Raw genomic sequence first — 18594 nt, forward strand, 5'->3', positions numbered from 1 at the left:
TTTCCATCATTCCATATCTATGCCAATTTCCCACCAGGTCCCATCTGTACCCATTTATCCCAGACCTGTGCTATTAATCCCTATACTACCCATTTCCCATCAGCCCCTGTCTGTGCTAATTTCCCTTCAACCCCCATCAGTGTCTATTTCCCATCAACATCTATCGGTCCAATCACCCCGTCGGTGGCCATTTCACATTATTACCTATAAGTGTCTATTTCCAATTGTTCCCTGGCTGTGCCCATTTCCCATAATCCCCTTTTTGTGCCCATTTCCCATCAGCCCCTGTCTGTGCTAATTTCCCATCCACCCCCATCAGTGTCCATTTCCCATCAACATCTATTGGTCCAATCACCCCCTGTCAGTGGCCATTTCACATTATTACCTATGAGTGTCTATTTCCAGTTGTTCCCTGTTTGTGCCCATTTCCCATAATCCTCTTTTTGTGCCCATTTCCCATTATCTCCTCTTTGTGCCCATTTTCCGTTAGTGCCTACCTGTGCCCCTAAAGGGGTCATACTATAAACCAGCCTTTCTCAACCATTTTTAATATGGTGGAACCCTTGAAATAATGTTCCAGTCTCAGGGAACCCCTGCTAAAAATTACTTAATTTACAGTTCGCTGCATATTAGTGTGATTGCCAAGGAAAAGGATGTGCCTAACATTTGTAGTCATTGGGAATAGTCCCCCTCTTACAGAAAGCTAAAAAGTGCATTGGTTTCGGCGCCAACTTATCCGTGAGGCAGTAATTGCACCTTGCTCAAGGAACCCCAAGTACCCTCTGGAGGCACCCTGGTTGAGGAAGGTTGCTATAAACACACCAACTGAGAAGGTTGAGTCTTGATGTGCTGATTTCAATAAACTGGTATATTGGCATGGGTGGGGGTGGATAGAAGGCACCTCCAGATTCTCATACAACCACCTTCATATCTCCCTTGGGCCTTCTGGCTCCCCATAAACCATGACACAGTGTTGGGTCAGTGTGGTCCCTGCACATCATGGTCTTGCAGTAAAGGCATTACTTTTGTACAGATCTGAACCCCCAGGGGATGCACACAGACATGTGTACACACAGGTGACAGGTTCTCTTTAAACTGCATAATGAGAAATCTCTATTTCTGTATCTTATGGAGAAGCCGTAGAGAAATAAATGTGTATCCTGATGTATGTGCCACTATGGCGAAATGTATCTGAGAAATGCACACTGCAGATGTTCACAGCCGAATATTGCAGATTGAATGTCTGTCATAAAATTGAAATACGGAGAATCTAGAATCTAACCTTGCAGATTAACCCTTCATGTCAGCTCTGCTGCTTGCTGGATATGTACGAGATATGAGACACGTCTACTGTTCTGAAGGAAGCCACATACACAATATGGATGTCAAAGGATGGATCTGCTCCATATAGCACACATGACAGATACCGGTCAGCCTACAATGCCTGGTCTACAATATTATTATAAAATTATCCCCGAAAACGTTTTTGTTACTTCCCCTTTAAATCCTGGGAGATAGACATCATTCAACATTTGGATCCCGTCTGCAATATTTCTTTCCCTTCTGATATATATTGTGCTGCGTCACTCCCAATATGTCTGTTATTTTTATACCTCACTTCATAATTTTGCTTTCTCGTCTTTTTCTTTTTTTATGCTTTTTTATAGCTCTACAGTTTTTGCACACAAAATAAAAGCTGATGGAGTTGGTGAAGCACATAATGATTATGTCATTGCCTAGGTAAATATAACTTAAAAAGAATTCATAATAATATTAATAATAATAGTAATAGTAATAATAATAATAATTTTTTTTTTTTCATGAGTGTAGGTTTTTTAAGAGAGTGTATTTAGGGTAATTTATTTAACTTACTGGAATAAACTGGAGAGTGCAAAATCTGGTGCAGCTGTACATGGTAGCCAATCAGCTTCTAACTTCAACTTGTTCAGTTAAGCTTTGACAAGAAAACCTGGAAACTGATTGGTTTCTGTTTCAGACTTTGCACTCTCCAGTTTTAATAAATCAACCTTTTATGTTTTTTAATTGTGTACTGTCACTTTACATTTTTTTTTTAATAAGGAGCCCTTTTTTGGTACAAGAACAAATCCAGAATAGGTGAAAGAAGCTTCTGTTCCCATCAGGACACATGTGACAGGGAATGCAATAACATCTGCTCAAGGTGAACATTTATTTAGAAGAGAAAAGTTAAAAAGCAAAAGTAAAGATTAGAAAATAATATGTGTGGAGATCTTTAGATACAAGGGAAGCGTCAAGCTAAGGATCTGATCTTCTGACCAAAAGGAGGGGCTTCTAGGCTCTATTCTGGACAGTTGCTATATACACATAGTTACATAGTTAGTCTGGCTGAAAAAAAGACAAAATCCATCCAGTTCAACCATAAAAAAAAAAAAAGTTATAATCCTACACCCACAGTTGATCCAGGGGAAGGCAAAAAACCCAGCAAAGCATGATCCAATTTGCTCTGCTGGGAAAACAATTACTTCCTGATCCCTTCGAGAGGCAATCGGATATTCCCTGAATCAACTTTACCTATAAATGTTATATCCAGTAATACTCTCTGCATCTTGGAAAGCATCCAGGACTTTTTTGGAGCAATCCACTGAGCTGGCCAGAACCAACTCTTGAGGGAGTCTATTCCACATTTTCACAGCTCTCACTGTGAAGAAACCTTTCCGTGTTTGTAGGAACCACCCAAATATTTTCTGTGCTATGTAGGAACCACCCAAATATTTTTCACCACTTGGGAAATTGCACGAGCACCACATCATTAACCTCCTCAGCGGTATGATTCTTTCCGATTTTTTGTGCTGAAAGCAGTACCATTTTTTTGCATGGAAATATGTAGTTTTTTATTGTAGGCTGTAATTTTTAGGAATAACTCACTGAAATCTGTCCGAACAAGAGTCTAGTAAACATTCCGGGTATGATAAAACTTGAAACACGAAATTATAAATTATAATTTAATAAATAATCATAAAAAATAATAATATAATAATAATAAATTTAATTCAATAATATAATCAAACCAAAAACACTGAAATTTGAAATACAGAGGCAAAATCGTTTTCCGTGTCTGATGACGAATTTCCCCACAAATCATTATCACTCAATTCTGCAAGTGGTTCTGATTTACTATCGCTGTTCTCTAGCCGGTCTAAAACCGCTTTTGACCTAAAGGGACGCTTTTTGGACGCCATTGACTTTTCTAAGTTTCCAGGCAGAAAGAACAGTAAAAATGCAGGCAGGGCGCCGGACAAAGCACTCGGGACAAAATGTATGTGAAATGGTTTGAAACAGCAATGTTTTACTATGTAAAATTTGTTTTGAAAAAAATGACATTTTTTTTAAATTTTCAAATTTCCCGCCGCCGCCGGCGCCCGTACGTCCCGACGTCACAGGGACCGGAACACAGAAGCCGGATGCCGGCATCGGCCGGAGGAGATGGCGGGGGACGTTGCAGGGGACACATTGCGGAAGCCAAGGACAAGGTAAGCTCTGCAGGGACTCCCTATGCAGCGCCGCATGGTAAGCCCGAGTGTAGCTCGGGGTTACCGCTTTTGGTACAGAAACTTTACCCCGAGCTACACTCGGGAATACCGCTAGGGAGGTTAAAACATATAATAATTATGTTTCTTTTTAATGTGTGAAACCTACCGTACCCTTATAAACCTCCAAAAACGTCCTTCACCATTGACTGCAAACCATTCGGCTAAAATGGCGACATTTCAAAGACATCTCCCAATTTTTGCCTAATTTTCAGAGGAAATTGGAACTTTAAAATTTTGCTTATTCCTTAAAGTATAACTGTAGCGCTACTCTCTTGGGGGCAACTTTTATTTATTATTATTTATTTATTACAGGTACTTATATAATGCCGTCAATTTACGCAGCGCTTTTACATATATATTTTACATTCATATCAGTCTTTTCTATTCTATTTTATTCTTTTCGAAATTTGAATTATGGAAGACAGCTATATTCTCTCTATTTTATTTTATACTGTTCAATGTTTTTCTACTGTATTCTATTCTTTTTTGTTCAAATCCTTTATTTTCTATTCTATTCTTTTATTTTTTACTCTGTTCTATACTATTCTGTTTTATTCTACTCAATTTTTCTTTTATTCAAATTGTGGAAGATGACTATATTCCCTTTATTCTATCCTATTGTTTTTCTATTCTATTCTTTTATATTCTATTCCTTTGTTTTCTATTCTATTCTTATATTTTCTATTGTTTCTATTCTATTGTTTTCTAAATTCAAATTTCGGAAGATGGCTATGTTCTTTCTATTTCATTATATTCCAATCTATTCTATTTTTATTTTTTATTCTTTTCAATTCTATTCCTTTATTTTCTATTGTATTCTAGTCTTTTATTTATCATTTTATTCTTTTCAAAATTAAATTAAAATTTTGGAAGATGGCTATTTTCTTTCTATTTTATTCTATTCTAATCTATTCTATTATTTTTTCCTATTCTATTATTTTTCATGCTATTCTTTTATTTTCTATTGTATTCTATTTCTTTATTTTCTATGCTATTCTATTCTTTTTTTTTCTTTCTTTGCTATTCTTTTCTTCTATTTTCAATTTTATTCTGTTCTATGCTCTTCTATTCTGTTCTTTCCCAAATTTGAATTTCAGAAGACGGTTATATTCTAATACACACAGTATTTGAAGGAAATCAGTAATAGTCAGCAATATGTTTACATTTCAAATTAGTTTTTTTTAATATGTTTCAAATTCGATTCAAATTCTATTCGGATTTCATTTCATTATTTCAGGTTAATTTAAATTCGTTACTATTGTAATTACACATCACATACATTCGAATTGAACATTTTGTCTGAATTTCTATTTGGAATGAAACAAAGCGCACATGTCTAATTCTGAGCCATGTGTGTTCTGTACAAATGATCCTCCATTAAATGTCCATTGTTCCTTGTATGTCCATCTTGAAGTATTACATGTGTGTGTAAGCCTCATGTGATAGGGAACAATTTTTTGGGAGGCATCAGAGGCACTGAGAATGTATTTATTCGAAGTACTGAAACCTCTGGATCAGCAGGACAGCCAGAGAACTGGCATTTCCAGAAGCAGACATGACCAATGACAGCCTCTCTCCTGACAATCGATAATTACTTGGCATGTACAGGGGCTAACATCTGGGACAATCAAAGGGTTAACTGCGTGTTAAGGAGTGCTTGTACTGTGCACTGAGTGGTGTTTTACTTTGCAGGGAGATAAAAACTGGCATATCCCCACTGACAGGTGAGAGATCTGTGTGGTTTACATTCACAGATCTCTATCCTATCAGTTGCTCCACCGATCACAGGTTTCCAGCCATTCATGGCTGGGACCTGGTGATTGACAATTACAGGAGCCAATGGCAAGGAGGGTAGGCGCGAGCATGCCGACAATCCGGAACTTGACAGATGTCAAGTGGTCAATAATAAAAGGTGGAGCCTTTCTGAAAAATGGTGCTATTGCTGAATAATGTGAAGTGTCAGGAATTTGATTATGAAAACTTGTAAAGATAATGACAAGTCCACTTTAATGCTGTCCAGACTTCTTTCATGGCCTCTCTATACCTGGTCTCATTATTCTCGGTAACAAGGAGCTGGAGAAGGAATTCTCACCATAGCTATATAATTAATATTATTCAGGATTTATATAGCACCGACAGTTAGCACAGCACTTTACAATAATTATTTTTTTGCAGGTTGTTTTGTAATATTTGCTAAGTGCGGTGAAAGTATTATTACTGACTGCTATGCTATGCGGGTGATGCCGCGGTGGATCCGCACGAAAATTCGTCCACCCACACAGAGAAATACGGACCCGCGGGCGGGTGCCATTACTTCTAATGGCACACCGCCCGCACTGAAAAACGCAACCGTACTGGGAACCGAGGTTCCCGTGTGAGCTGTGTTTTCAGAAGAAGTGTGGGGACTTCTTTTCTGTGTGTCACGGGTACGGGAGTCCACTCAAATGAATGGGCTCTCGTGCCTGCACAAAACGCGGCCCGAACATCCGCATATACAGTTGTGTTCAAAATAATAGCAGTGTGTTGAAAAAAGTGAATAAAGCTCAAAATCCTTCTAATAGCTTTTATTTCCATCCACACAAATGCATTGAGAACACGACACATTTTATTCCAAATCAAAACATGAAGAAAAATATATCAAATTTGTGTTGTTCCTCTAAAAAAATTGAAGAAAAGTGAATACTAGACTGTTCAAAAAAATAGCAGTGTTTGTATTCTTCTTTACAAACTCAAACATTCACTATATAAACTGAAAAATGTTTGAAGATTTTGCTTTCCTTTGAATCACTTAATGAATATTTGGTTGTAGTCGCACTGTTTCTGAGAACTGCTGTACATCTGTGTTGCATGGAGTCACCCAACTTCTGGCCCCTGTGATCAGGTATTCCAGCCCAGGATGATTGGACGACATTCCACAGTTCTTCTCTATTTCTTGGTTTTGCCTCATAAACTGCCTTTTGATGTCACCCCACAAGTTTTCTATTGGATTAAGATCCGGGGATTGGGCTGGCCACTCCATAACGTCAATCTTGTTGGTCTGGAACCAAGATGTTGCACGTTTACTGGTGTGTTTGGGGTCGTTGTCTTGTTGGAACACCCATTTCAAGGGCATTTCCTCTTCAGCATAAGGCAGCATGACCTCTTCAAGTATTCTGATGTATTCAAACTGATCCATGATCCCTGGTATGCGATAAATAGGCCCAACACCGTAGTATGAGAAACATCCCCATATCATGATGCTTGTGCAACCATGCTTCACTGTCTTCACAGTGTACTGTGGCTTGAATTCAGTGTTTGGGGGTTGTCTGACAAACTGTCTCCGGCCACTAGACCCAAAAAGAACAATCTTACTTTCATCAGTCCACAAAATGTTGCGCCATTTCTCTTTAGGCCAGTCAATGTGCTCTTTGGCAAATTGTAACCTCTTCAGCACATGTCTTTTTTCCAACAGTGGGACTTTGCGGGGGCTTCTTGCAGATAGCTTGGCTTCACATAGGCGTCTTCTAATTGTAACAGTACTCACAGGGAACTTTACACCTTCTTTGATCTTCCTGGAGCTGATTGTTGGCTGAGTCCTTGCCATTTTGGCTATTCTTCTATCCATTCAAATGGTAGTTTTTCGCTTTCTTCCACGTCTTTCAGGTTTTGGTTGCCATTTTAAAGCATTTGCGATCATTTTAACTGAGCAGCCTATCATTTTCTGCACTTTATATGTTTTCCCTCTCCAATCAACTTTTTAATCAAGGTACGCTGTTCTTCTGAACAATGTCTGGAACGACCCATTTTCCTCAGAATTTCAGAGAGAAATGCACTGTAACCAGCATGTACAACATTTGCTGCCTTCCTTCCTTAAATAAGGGCAATAATTGCCACCGGTTTTTCAAAGAATGAATGACCTCACTAATAGAACTCCACACTGCTATTATTTTGAACATGCCCCTTTCAATTAGTGATTCAATGACACAGAATCAGCAGCATGCATGTCATGACTGTTGGATCTGTTGGATTTCTATTACTCTACTACACCTGCTAGTAAATTATTTGCCATGTAGAAATATAATTTCTACCAAAAACAGTGATTGATCAGGTTAGTGATGTCTGACTGCTATTATTTTGAACACAACTGTATGTGAACCAGGGCTTAAAGAGGCCCTTATAGGGGCATTGTCCATTAGGCAGTTTTTAGTGGAATCATCCATTAGATGAAGACCAATGTGCAAACCTTAGCTGAGTGGGCAGTAAGGCATCCTATTGAATGAACACCAGTATAAAGTATATTGCCAATCACCACCTCCTGGGAGGAACATTGCTTAGTGCCTTTGGCCAGAAGCCAACGCGGTGCCAACATCTTTTTTTTTTTTTCATAATTAGTTTCAGAGCAATAAGTTACTTGAAATTTGTTCTATGGCACATTAGCAGGAGAGCCATCAATAAGTCGCAACGTTGCAGAGGGAGCTGAGAGCTATCCGCCATTTATTAATATAGTTGTGCAGCGAGTACAGCAATAACCATTTAGTGCAAAGTGAACATTTGTGCGCCGATAAACGGGCATAAACGCCAAAGCCGATCCCCAACACGTATAACTCTTAATGTACAGGAACAACAGTTATGAATAATTCAATTTAATTGAACAGCTTAAAGTTAGAGGAGAAATAAAATGTTACGTTCTGGAGATGAGATTAAATGCAGTCAAGCGGATGAAAGCGGGCCGCCGTGCCGTTCTGGGCTGTTCGGCGGTGTGCAGATAATGCTCCTCTGTGTCAGTCGGTCATTAACCCTTCACTGTCCTCTGAGATGTCTGTGGGACATTACCATGGAAATCTCTATAGATAAATATTTGTCAGGACAGGAGTCCATATGCAGAGGGAGAGGGACAGTCCAGGAAATATAGGAGCTGAGTGGAGATAGATGGAAGCATTTAGGGTGCACTGGAGTTCCAAGATGACTCTGGGGTCACTGGATGGAACAGGAGCACAAAGAGGCCACAAAGGTCACTGGAGACGCAGGAGTGTACAGGGATCACAGAGGTCACTGGAGGCAGAGGAGTCACTGGAGACACTGGGGTCACTGGAGGCATAGAATCACTGGGGTCACTGGAGATACTAGGAGTGCAAAAGAGTCACTGGAGGCACAAGAACACTGGGGCCACTGGAGGCATAGAATCACTGGGGTCTCTGGAGACAGTGGGGTCACTGGAGGCATAGAATCACTGGGGTCACTGGAGTGCACAGTTGCACTGGGGTCACTGGAGGCATAGAATCACTGGAGTAATTGGAGACACTGGGGTTGCTGGTGTGCACAGGGGTCACTAGAGGCATAGAATCACTGGGGTCACTGGAGACACTAGGGTTGCAGGAGTACAAAAGAGTCACTGGAGGCACAGGAACACTGGGGTCACTGGAAGTAAAAGAGCAAGGAGGTCACAGGAGACAATGAGTCACTGGAGTGGATAAAGGTTACTGGAGGCAAAGAAGCACTGGGATCACTGGCAACACTGACATTACCAGACTGCACATGGGGCACAGGAGGCACAGAGCACTGGGGTCACTGGAGGGACAGAATCACTGGGGTCACTGGAAACACTGAGTCACTGGAGTGCATGAGGGTTACTGGAGTCAAAGGAACATTAGGGTGACTGGAGATAGGATCACTGGAGACACTGGGGTTATCAGACTTCACAGGGGCACTAGAGGCACAGGAGCACTGGGGTCACTGGAGACAGAATCACTGTGGTTACTGGAGACATTGGGGTAATTGGAGTGTACAGGGATCACTGGAGGCACAGGAGCACTGGGGTCACTGGAGGCACAGGAACACTGGGGTCACTGGAGGCACAGGAGCACTGGGGTCACTGGAGGCGCAGGAGCACTGGGGTCATTGGAGGTGCAGGAGCAATGGGGTCACTGAAAGCGCAGGAGCACTAGGGTCACTGGAGGCACAGGAGCACTGGGGTCATTGGAGGTGCAAGAGCACTGGAGTCACTGAAGTTGCAGGAGAACTGGGATCACTAGAAGTGAAGGAGCAATGGGGTCACTGGAGGTGCAGGAGCACTGGGGTCACTGAAGGTGCAAGAGCAATGGGGTCACTGGAAGCACAGGAGCACTGGGGTCACTGAAGGCACAGGAGCACTGGGGTCTTTGGAGGTGCAGGAGCACTGGGATCACTGGAAGTGCACGAGCACTGGGATCACTGGAGGCGCAGGAGCACTGGGGTCAAGGAGGCGCAGGAGCACTGGGGTCACTGGAGGCTCAGGAGCAATGGGGTCACTGGAGGTGCAGGAGCACTGGGGTCACTGGGGGCACAGGTGCATTGGGGTCACTGGAGACACTGCACAAGGGGCCTCAGCTTAGGCGTAGTGAAGCATCGCTTGAATGCAACGCCTTACTACTTAAAACTGCCATCAGTCAGGAAAACTGTCTTTTAACTGGCTGAGGTACCGCCGGCACTAAGAATGAAACCTGGAAGCTCCAGTGGCCATACGCCGGAGGGAAACACAGAACTGTCCAATTACAGGCTAGTGGCATGTCCGGCATAAAGTGAGTTGAATGCTGTTGGACATCAGACTGAGGTCAATTCGTGGCAGAAAATATTACTGCAAGTCAAATCTCTGGATTGAAGGTAAATATTGCAGGAAAAGTTGGTTTTAGTTTATCGTCTGCAGTCATGTTGGAAATATCAAAAATTCAAATTCAAATAATTAAATGTAAGCAAATAATACAGCTCTAAAACTAAACTGTTATCAATAAATAATGGAAAAAAATGGCATTGACTATTTCCTATCCACAAGGTAGCACCCCGTCATGGTCGGTGCTCATCGCTGTGCTCACTGCTAAAGCTGATTAATGTAATCACATTATGTACAAGCTAAAAAACGTACATGTATAGGAATCCTGGGTGACCTCATCTCCAGTAACCAGATAGCTAATCAGCTCAATAAATATATGATTCACAACTAATGTAACATAACAGAAGCCAGATTATATGAGGAAATATGCATTGCATGCCAATTCTGCAGTCTGACTATAACACCCCTCAGTGAACAGCAATAACAACACATCTATATGAATACAATCAGGATGGCATTCTGAGGTTAGAGGTGGCATTTGTTTCATTTTTCACTTAATTAGCCTACAGTGGGTAAATCCAGTACCAAAGGTGTGTGGCTGCTTAGTGGAGTCACAAGACTCTTTGCAGCTCAAATAACATGGACCTAATCCTCTAAGTCAGCTGACTCATTCTTTGTATTTACAGAGAAGTATACAGAAAGAAATCAAAAGCTGGAATCGTTTATAATATAATTTAAGGAAAAATTCAGCCAGACATATTGTCACTGACTCGAAGATGTTGAGATCAAGGCTCTGTGGGGGCCAAACCATCATTTCCAGGACTCCTTGCTTGTCTATGCTGAAGATCATTTTTAATCACATTGGCAGTATGCTTGGGGTTGTTGTCCTGCTGCAGAATAAATTTGAGACTAATAACATGCCTTCCTGACGGTGTGACATTATGGATAAGTTCCTGCTTGTATTTCTCAGTATTAACGGCACCATTGATTCTGACCAAATCTCCAACTCCGTTTGCAGAAATGCAGCCCCAAACTTGTACGGAACCTCCACCATGCTTCACTGTTTCCCGCAGACACTCATTATTGTTCTGCTCTCCTGCCCTTCAGTGAATAAACTACCTCCTGCTACAGCCAAATATTTTTCAGAGCACTTGCTGCCATTTTTCTGCAAACCAGTTCATATGTTTTTGTGCATAGTTGAGTTGTGAAGCCTTGTTTTCACATCGGAGGTATGGCTTTTTGGCCACAATTCTTCCATGAAGACCACTTCTGGCCAGATTCCAAGCAGTAGATGTGTTTCCACCAGTGTTGTGCTGATGGAACAACATCTTCCCATGTTGAAGGGAAGTAAACATGACGTGCTGCATTAAGTTTCCACAACCCTACCACTGTGTCTACGGTCCTCAGCGTAGTCTGTTTCTTTGTGCTTCTTCAAGAGAACTTGAACAGCTCATCTTGAAACCCCAGTCTGCTTTGAGGTCTTTGCCTGGGACAAACCTTGCCGATGGAGTATAACTACCTTGTGTCTTGTTGCTATGCTCACTCTTGCCATGGTGTGTGACCTGTGACATGTAACCATATTCCACAACATCTGTCAGTAGCAGAGTTTGGCTGTTCATCACCCAGTTTTAAGTCTTCTGCACGGTTGTTCCTCTGTCTTCATGTCTTTCCTCTGCTCATTCAGTGGTGGTGGTGGGCAATCCTTTCTCCTAGTTTGAGTGGCACTTACATAACGACATGTGAGCTCCATAAATTGTAGTGGTATTTTGAGGTTCAAGTTTGTGATGCCAAATTCCTGGGTAGGGAACACAGCACCCTGGGCTCAGAGAAAGTGGACTGAAGGATGCTGGCCAGCATTTGTAGATTAATGGAAATAATGCAACGGACAGCTACTCCAGTGGATTTTGAAGATATTGTGAAATTTCTATGAAATATCAGATATTTGTAAAAACTGTCAATTTTGCTCATCCTTATTAAGGAGTTCCTTCATAACATAATAATAGAAAAGTATTGGCTCTATATTTTCATGCTATGTTATAGGCTCTTGCATTTTAAAGGTAATTAATACTGTAGGTGTGAATAGCATAGAAAAAGCACCATGCCCCAAAGGCACACAGTGCTTATGTGAGAAATGACAAAAATCTAAGAATCACAAAATCACAGTAGTGGTGATAAAATAGTGAAATAATATTTGCGTCTTACCACAGTAGGCCAGTAGCACACATACAAATTGTTAGGGTCGCATAGGGTATTAGGTAGGTGTCACATCTAGGCGTTGGTGACCTAATATCCAAGTACCGCCCAGCACGCACACTCCGCTCCTCACAAGACCTCCTTCTCTCTAGTTCTCTGGTCTCCTCCTCCCACGCCCGCCTCCAGGACTTCTCCAGGGTGTCACCCATCCTCTGGAACTCCCTGCCCCAACCCATCAGATTATCACCTACTCTCCTCTCCTTTAGGCGCACCCTGAAAACCCACCTCTTCAGGGTAGCCTACCCCACCCCCTGCTAACTTGCCGACCTCCTCCACTCTTCCTACCACTCCATCCCCCACAGCTATCTCCTCCTGTGCCACCATCCCCTCCCTCCTAGACTGTAAGCTCGAAAGAGCAGGGCCCTCAATCCCCTCATGTTTTGCATTGTATTGGTATTGTTCTGTCACATGTTCTGTCCCCCTTTGTAATGTACAGCTCTGAGCGAACTATTGGCGCTTTATAAATACTGTATAATAATAATAATAATTTTGTAGCCCCAGTTACATATTCTGGAAATAGTAAATGGAGGATAAAGACAAGAGGAAAGAAAGAATTAGGGGAGAAAATAAAAATAGGGAGAAATGGGGAGGGGTGGCAGGCAGTTAAGTCAGCCCATAAACTGGAAGTTAAATGAAATCTTATAAAGAGAAAATCCGGTGATAAAGGTTAGGTGGCAAAAAGTTGTTTGCCCAGTGGGCCCACATATTATCAAATTTCACCATAGAATCATTCAATTGTACCGTCCTCGTTTTACTGACCATATTTCCAAGTGAGACAAACATTTCCAAGAAGTTGAGGGTGAAAGATTTTCAAGCCTTACTTTTGTTTCTCAGCCGTGAAAACATATATCAGAAGATTAAATTGATATGTGGGAATTGTGTCAGGTTTTTATTATGAAATTCCACTGTTGAGTCTTTAAGGAATGACTTACGAAAAACCACTACAATGACCTGGAAAGCTCCTGTCCAAAGTTTAGAGCCAACTTGGCATTGCCACCAAATGTGGAGATGAGTACCCAGGTCTGCACAGTTATGGACCTTTTTTGGCCAGAATATATTCACTGTAGGTTGCCATTTAGCTTCGTTGCTGTAATTTCACAGTCCAATGGCAAAACTGTAGGGTCTCGGAGAGGTTCTGGAATCAAACTGTTGAGTGTGGGGGTATGAGGATACGTGTGATGGGGGGTGGGGCTTAGTGCTTACTTAGAAATAGTCAACACCTTACATACAGCCAAGGCATGGCATCCAGGGACTGAACAAAAGGCTAACATAGGTACTGGCAAGCATCAGAAGTTGTTGCACCTGAGCAGGATTGTTGTCATAGAGAGGAATAGACAAACTGTGCTGCATCCTCAGGGTGATTCTGCCTTCACAAGTGATCAGCATTTTGTTGTTAGACAAGCAGCTCTTAAATGCAGAAGGGATCCACTTCTCTGAAATCAGATGGAGAGCCAAGAAAAAGATTGCCCAGTCCAAAAATGTTTATGTCACAAAAGTAATTTGAACAAGACCTGTGGGTGCATCCAACCAGGGGCAGACTGACAACTCATGGGGCCCCCGGGCAATAGGGGATCATGGGGCCCCTGTGTCCTTGCCCAAACTCAAAAAAGCCTATGAAAAATGTACCGGGGGCATCTCATGGGGCCCCCTACTGACCCCGGGCCCTCGGCAGTGCCCGAGTTTCCAAATGGTCAGTCCGCCCCTGCATCCAACATGTTCCAGCACCTAGAACCCCTCCTTCATCAGGGGTGGAATGGGAGGAATCAGAAGGATATTAAATCCTTATTTTTATATTCCTTTTTTACTAAAAATAAGGCCACAAAAAAGGTACAAATTTACACATGCAGCAATAGCACAAACTATTACACAACTTTTCTATCTATGGGAAAAAAGACCTTTCTTCACTTTCCGCCATAAATCATGGACTACAACAGCTTTATACATCACTTGCATAGTTTTCAATGAGACAGATGAGAAGTTTTTGTTATGGGCAGAATGCAATAAATAACATTTTCCTGGATTTCTTCCTCCTGTCCCGAAATATGATAAAATTAGCACAGACATGAAGCAGATGAACTTAACAAATAGACACAAAATTGGTGGAATTGAGGTTTCCCATTAAAACCACGGTATACTATAGATTTCGACCTTCACAAACTGGCCTTGCTACGTCTTATTCAGATCAGATGTGGAGGGATGACGTTTCTCAATTCATTTTGTTTTCATCCCACTCACCGTCCACAGAGTTCTCCACATACACATAATAACACCTTTGGTGGCTGAATACAATCAGACGAGGCGAAAGCCGAACACCTATAATTAGCTTTCCAAAGAACAAACGGGAGACGAGACAAGACTAGAATCAATGTGCAGAATAATGTCGGGCGAGTGTTTCTTCTCCAAGAAGAAGCTTTCATTTCGCAGATCAATATGGAGGATGTACCAGGCGCAGGAAGTCCATCTCGGCAAAGAGACTCGTAAATGTCTTTCAAATCATCATCTTTGTGTAATTCCAGATCTCTTTTCAGCCTAAATGGTAAGCACATAAAAGTTCATGAATGTGTGATGGCTGAAATAACGGGGTACGCTAACACAGGAAAGATTGTTTACTACGAGTGAAGCTTTCCTCGTTATACAGTAAACACAATCGCATGGCAATGTTCATAAGCCCTGAACATGACAGGAATAACAGTGAGATGGCTAAGTCCCAATGGGAGGCACAGACCAAGAGATAGTTCCAGGTGGTACACCAACTCTATATTAGAGAGTAGGGGTGAGTGGGGTTTCGATTTTAAGCCCAGATTGCCCAAGCCAAAGTAGTCACATGATCACATCCCCATTGGCCCAATTAGCTGCGGATGGGAGATTCCACTCCCAGCAGCTGAATGTAACAAAGCAGTGGGGATGCTCATTGTCCAGTTATGGCCATGTGGCCATAATGGACCAATTATGCCACAAAATTCCCGTCTGCAGGACAACAATACAGCTAACTTCCAGGTTTGGACCAAAACCATTTCAGACTGAATACAAGCTCATCCCTGCTAGGGAAGTTGGCAAAATTGATATCACTGTAAAGGTGCCAAATTTGCTTTGACGAATTGGGAATTCTAAATTTAGTTGTATAAGAAAACATAATGGGTGCCTAAGCAGCGTGCAGCATGATGTAGCAGTGGTAGAGAATACACAGAGGTGGAGTGTAGTGAACTAAATATATTTAATATGTTCCAACAAGGTGCAACCAGGCCTGGCAGGACAGAACAGCCATCTGGTACCACTTACAAGACTCACAACAGTGACCCTGCAGCTTTGAGAGATGCTGACAGCATCTACAACAAGGAGTGGAGGAGCGGTCTGGCAGATCCAACCGAATTAGGGAGCTTCTCCAAAGCGAAAAACGTGATCCCTACACTTTCCCTACTCGTCCGGAACCTTTTCCTGCCACTAACTGCTGTCTCTAACAGGCAGGCATCCTGTCACTGCTCTAGCCACCTGCAATATGCTCACCAAATAAGGGGGCCAGGGCCTTAAATAAGCTCTGCCCTTACCCAAGATGGCTGAGGTGGTCACTAGGGGACCAGTGTCCAATCAGACAGCTGCTCCCAGGTGATTAAAGGAAATGATAGAAGAATTACTTCCTTACTGTCAGGAATGGACTCACCACTGGTGGTGCTGTGGCTCACTTGCTCTGTGGGCTGCAGTACCAGCTCCTACCAGAGGGTGCTTTCAGCAGCCAGGGTCTCACTCCTTCAATCAAGCCATCACCTGAGGCTGATTGCAGGAGGTGTATTTAAGCAGGACCAGGCCTGCAATCAGTGCCTTGGTGTTGTTCCCCATGAGCCCCTGTACCTGCATCCTGCCTGATATTCCTGCCTGATATTCCTGCCTGATCCTGACTCTGCCAGAACTCTGCCTGCACCGGCCCCGGCTATTCTTGACTTTTCTCCTTCCTGCTCCTTTGTACCTTGTCTACCCGATAGTTACCGACCCGGCCTGCCTGACTACGCTTGTGTTCCTGCACATATTGAGACTAGTTTAAGGTTTGGTTTTGAACTGTGTGTTCTGTGTATTTTGTAACCTTAAATAAATTATATTGCTTTTACACCATACTTGAAGCCTGCGTTTCCCTGTGTCGGTCCACACATCTCTGGTCATACCTGGATCCCTGACACTTACTCTTTTGTATTGCCGCTTTGGTCAAGCGCCAACTACAGATAGGTGTACTGCCTACAGGCGGGTTCATCTTGTGTACATCAAATTCTCGGTTGGTACCATCCCTACTCAAATCATAAAAACATGACCATGCAGTTATCCCATGAAGGAGAGAAGGGAGGAATAGAAAATAGCACTTTCATTGTACCAACCAAAGTAACTAATCACATAAAAGGTAAAACAAACATTTTATTTTTTTACAGGGAACTGGTGCTCCGTTTTAAGGGTCACCAAACAACGTTTCTATTCTACCAAAACCTGGCATCTTAAAATGTAGCCTCATATTCATGGACCAAAAGGGAGAACCACAGAAAAAAAAATCCACATCCTAAATATAAAGATAATATAATATAAAGACCATATATAAATATAAAGACCATTACACAGAAAGTGAACAGCATCCTACCCCATGAATGTATATAGTGAGAATGTTCAATATAAGTGAATAGCATGTAACCTCCTGTGTGAAAGTTTTCTGATCCCCTGGAATAAAGATAATTAATAAAATAATTATAAAAGTACTAAAAACTTAGATCCAATTATTATCTTAATAATTATCTTTACTCTAAGACAGGGTTTCTCAACAAGGGTTTCATTAAACCCTAATGATCCTCCAGATGTTGCTAAGGGGTTCCTATTGCAATGAGCAATTCCTACCTCTCAGATAATTTCCCACTGACACCATGCAGTAGTCATTTTTAGCAGGGGTTCTATGAGACCAGAAATTTATTTCAAGGGTTCCTCTGTGGTGAAAAGGTTGAAAAAGGCTGGTCTAGGGAATTGGGAACCTTTCACATGGGAACCTCCCGGCATCTGAAACCTCTTAAAGGGCCAGGAGGTGCCGGAATGAAGAGGTTCAAAAAATGTTTTATCACTGCCTGTGCCCAGGCAAGTGGCCAAAGAGGAAATGAAGAGAAATTTCCCCAATGGGATTTGAAATACCCAGATCACAATAGTAACGCAATTTAATGAACCTGAAATAAATGATAACAAGACAAATTATCTGAATTCGAAAATTAATTTGAACATGAATTTGAATCTGAAAATGAATTTACAATGGAAACATATTGCAATAAATACAGTAAGGTATAAAAGTGAAATAAGATGACAATTCCAACTTAGGCTGCTTTATAGAATAGAATAAAACATATTAGAAAATAAAACAATAGAATAGAATATAAAGGAACAGAATAGAATAGAAAAGAATAGAATAAAAAAAATACAATATAAAGGAATAGAATAGAAAAGAATAGAATAAAAAAGAATAGAATTTAAAGGATTAGAATAGAAAACAAATGAATAGAAAAGAATAGAAAATAAAATTATAGAATAGAAAATAAAATAGAAAAAAAAGAATAGAATAGAAAAAGAATCTGAATTTCTGAATCACAATAGTAATGAATTTCAACGGATCTGAAATAAATTAATGAACCCAATTATCCAAACTTGAAAATGAATTTTAATTTGAAATGAAAACATGTTGCAATAAAAACAGTAAGGTATAAAAGTGAAATAAGAAGATGATTCCTACTTAGGCTGCTTTATAGAATAGAAAACACCATATTAGATTAGAAAAGAAAAGACTATAGTAATATATAATAGAAAATAATAAAATAGAAAATAAAGGAATAGAATAGAAAATAATAGAATAAAACAGAATAGAATAGAAAATAAAAATAGAAAATAAAATAAAAGAATCAAATGGAAAATAAAAGAATAGAAAAACAATAGAATAAAATAGAACAAATACAGACATCTTCTGAACTTCGTAATCGATTTGAAAATAGCAAATTCCTACCGGGCCTCTTGGCTCACCAGCAGAAGTTGGCTTCCTATCTGTTTTTATCCACCACTAGAACAATTGCTCAGGGCTGGAGGAGTCCATTTGTTCCTCTTCAGGGGGTGCGGGATCGTATGACCACTATGATGCTCAACGAACAGATGTCGAGTATCCGCAACGACTCCCAACGTAAATTTTTGAAAATATGGGAGCCGTGG

Source organism: Staurois parvus, unplaced genomic scaffold (assembly GCF_062004578.1).
Source record: "Staurois parvus isolate SC_StPar_1 unplaced genomic scaffold, SC_StPar_1.0 ptg000697l, whole genome shotgun sequence".
In the NCBI taxonomy this organism is placed as follows: Eukaryota; Metazoa; Chordata; class Amphibia; order Anura; family Ranidae; genus Staurois; species Staurois parvus.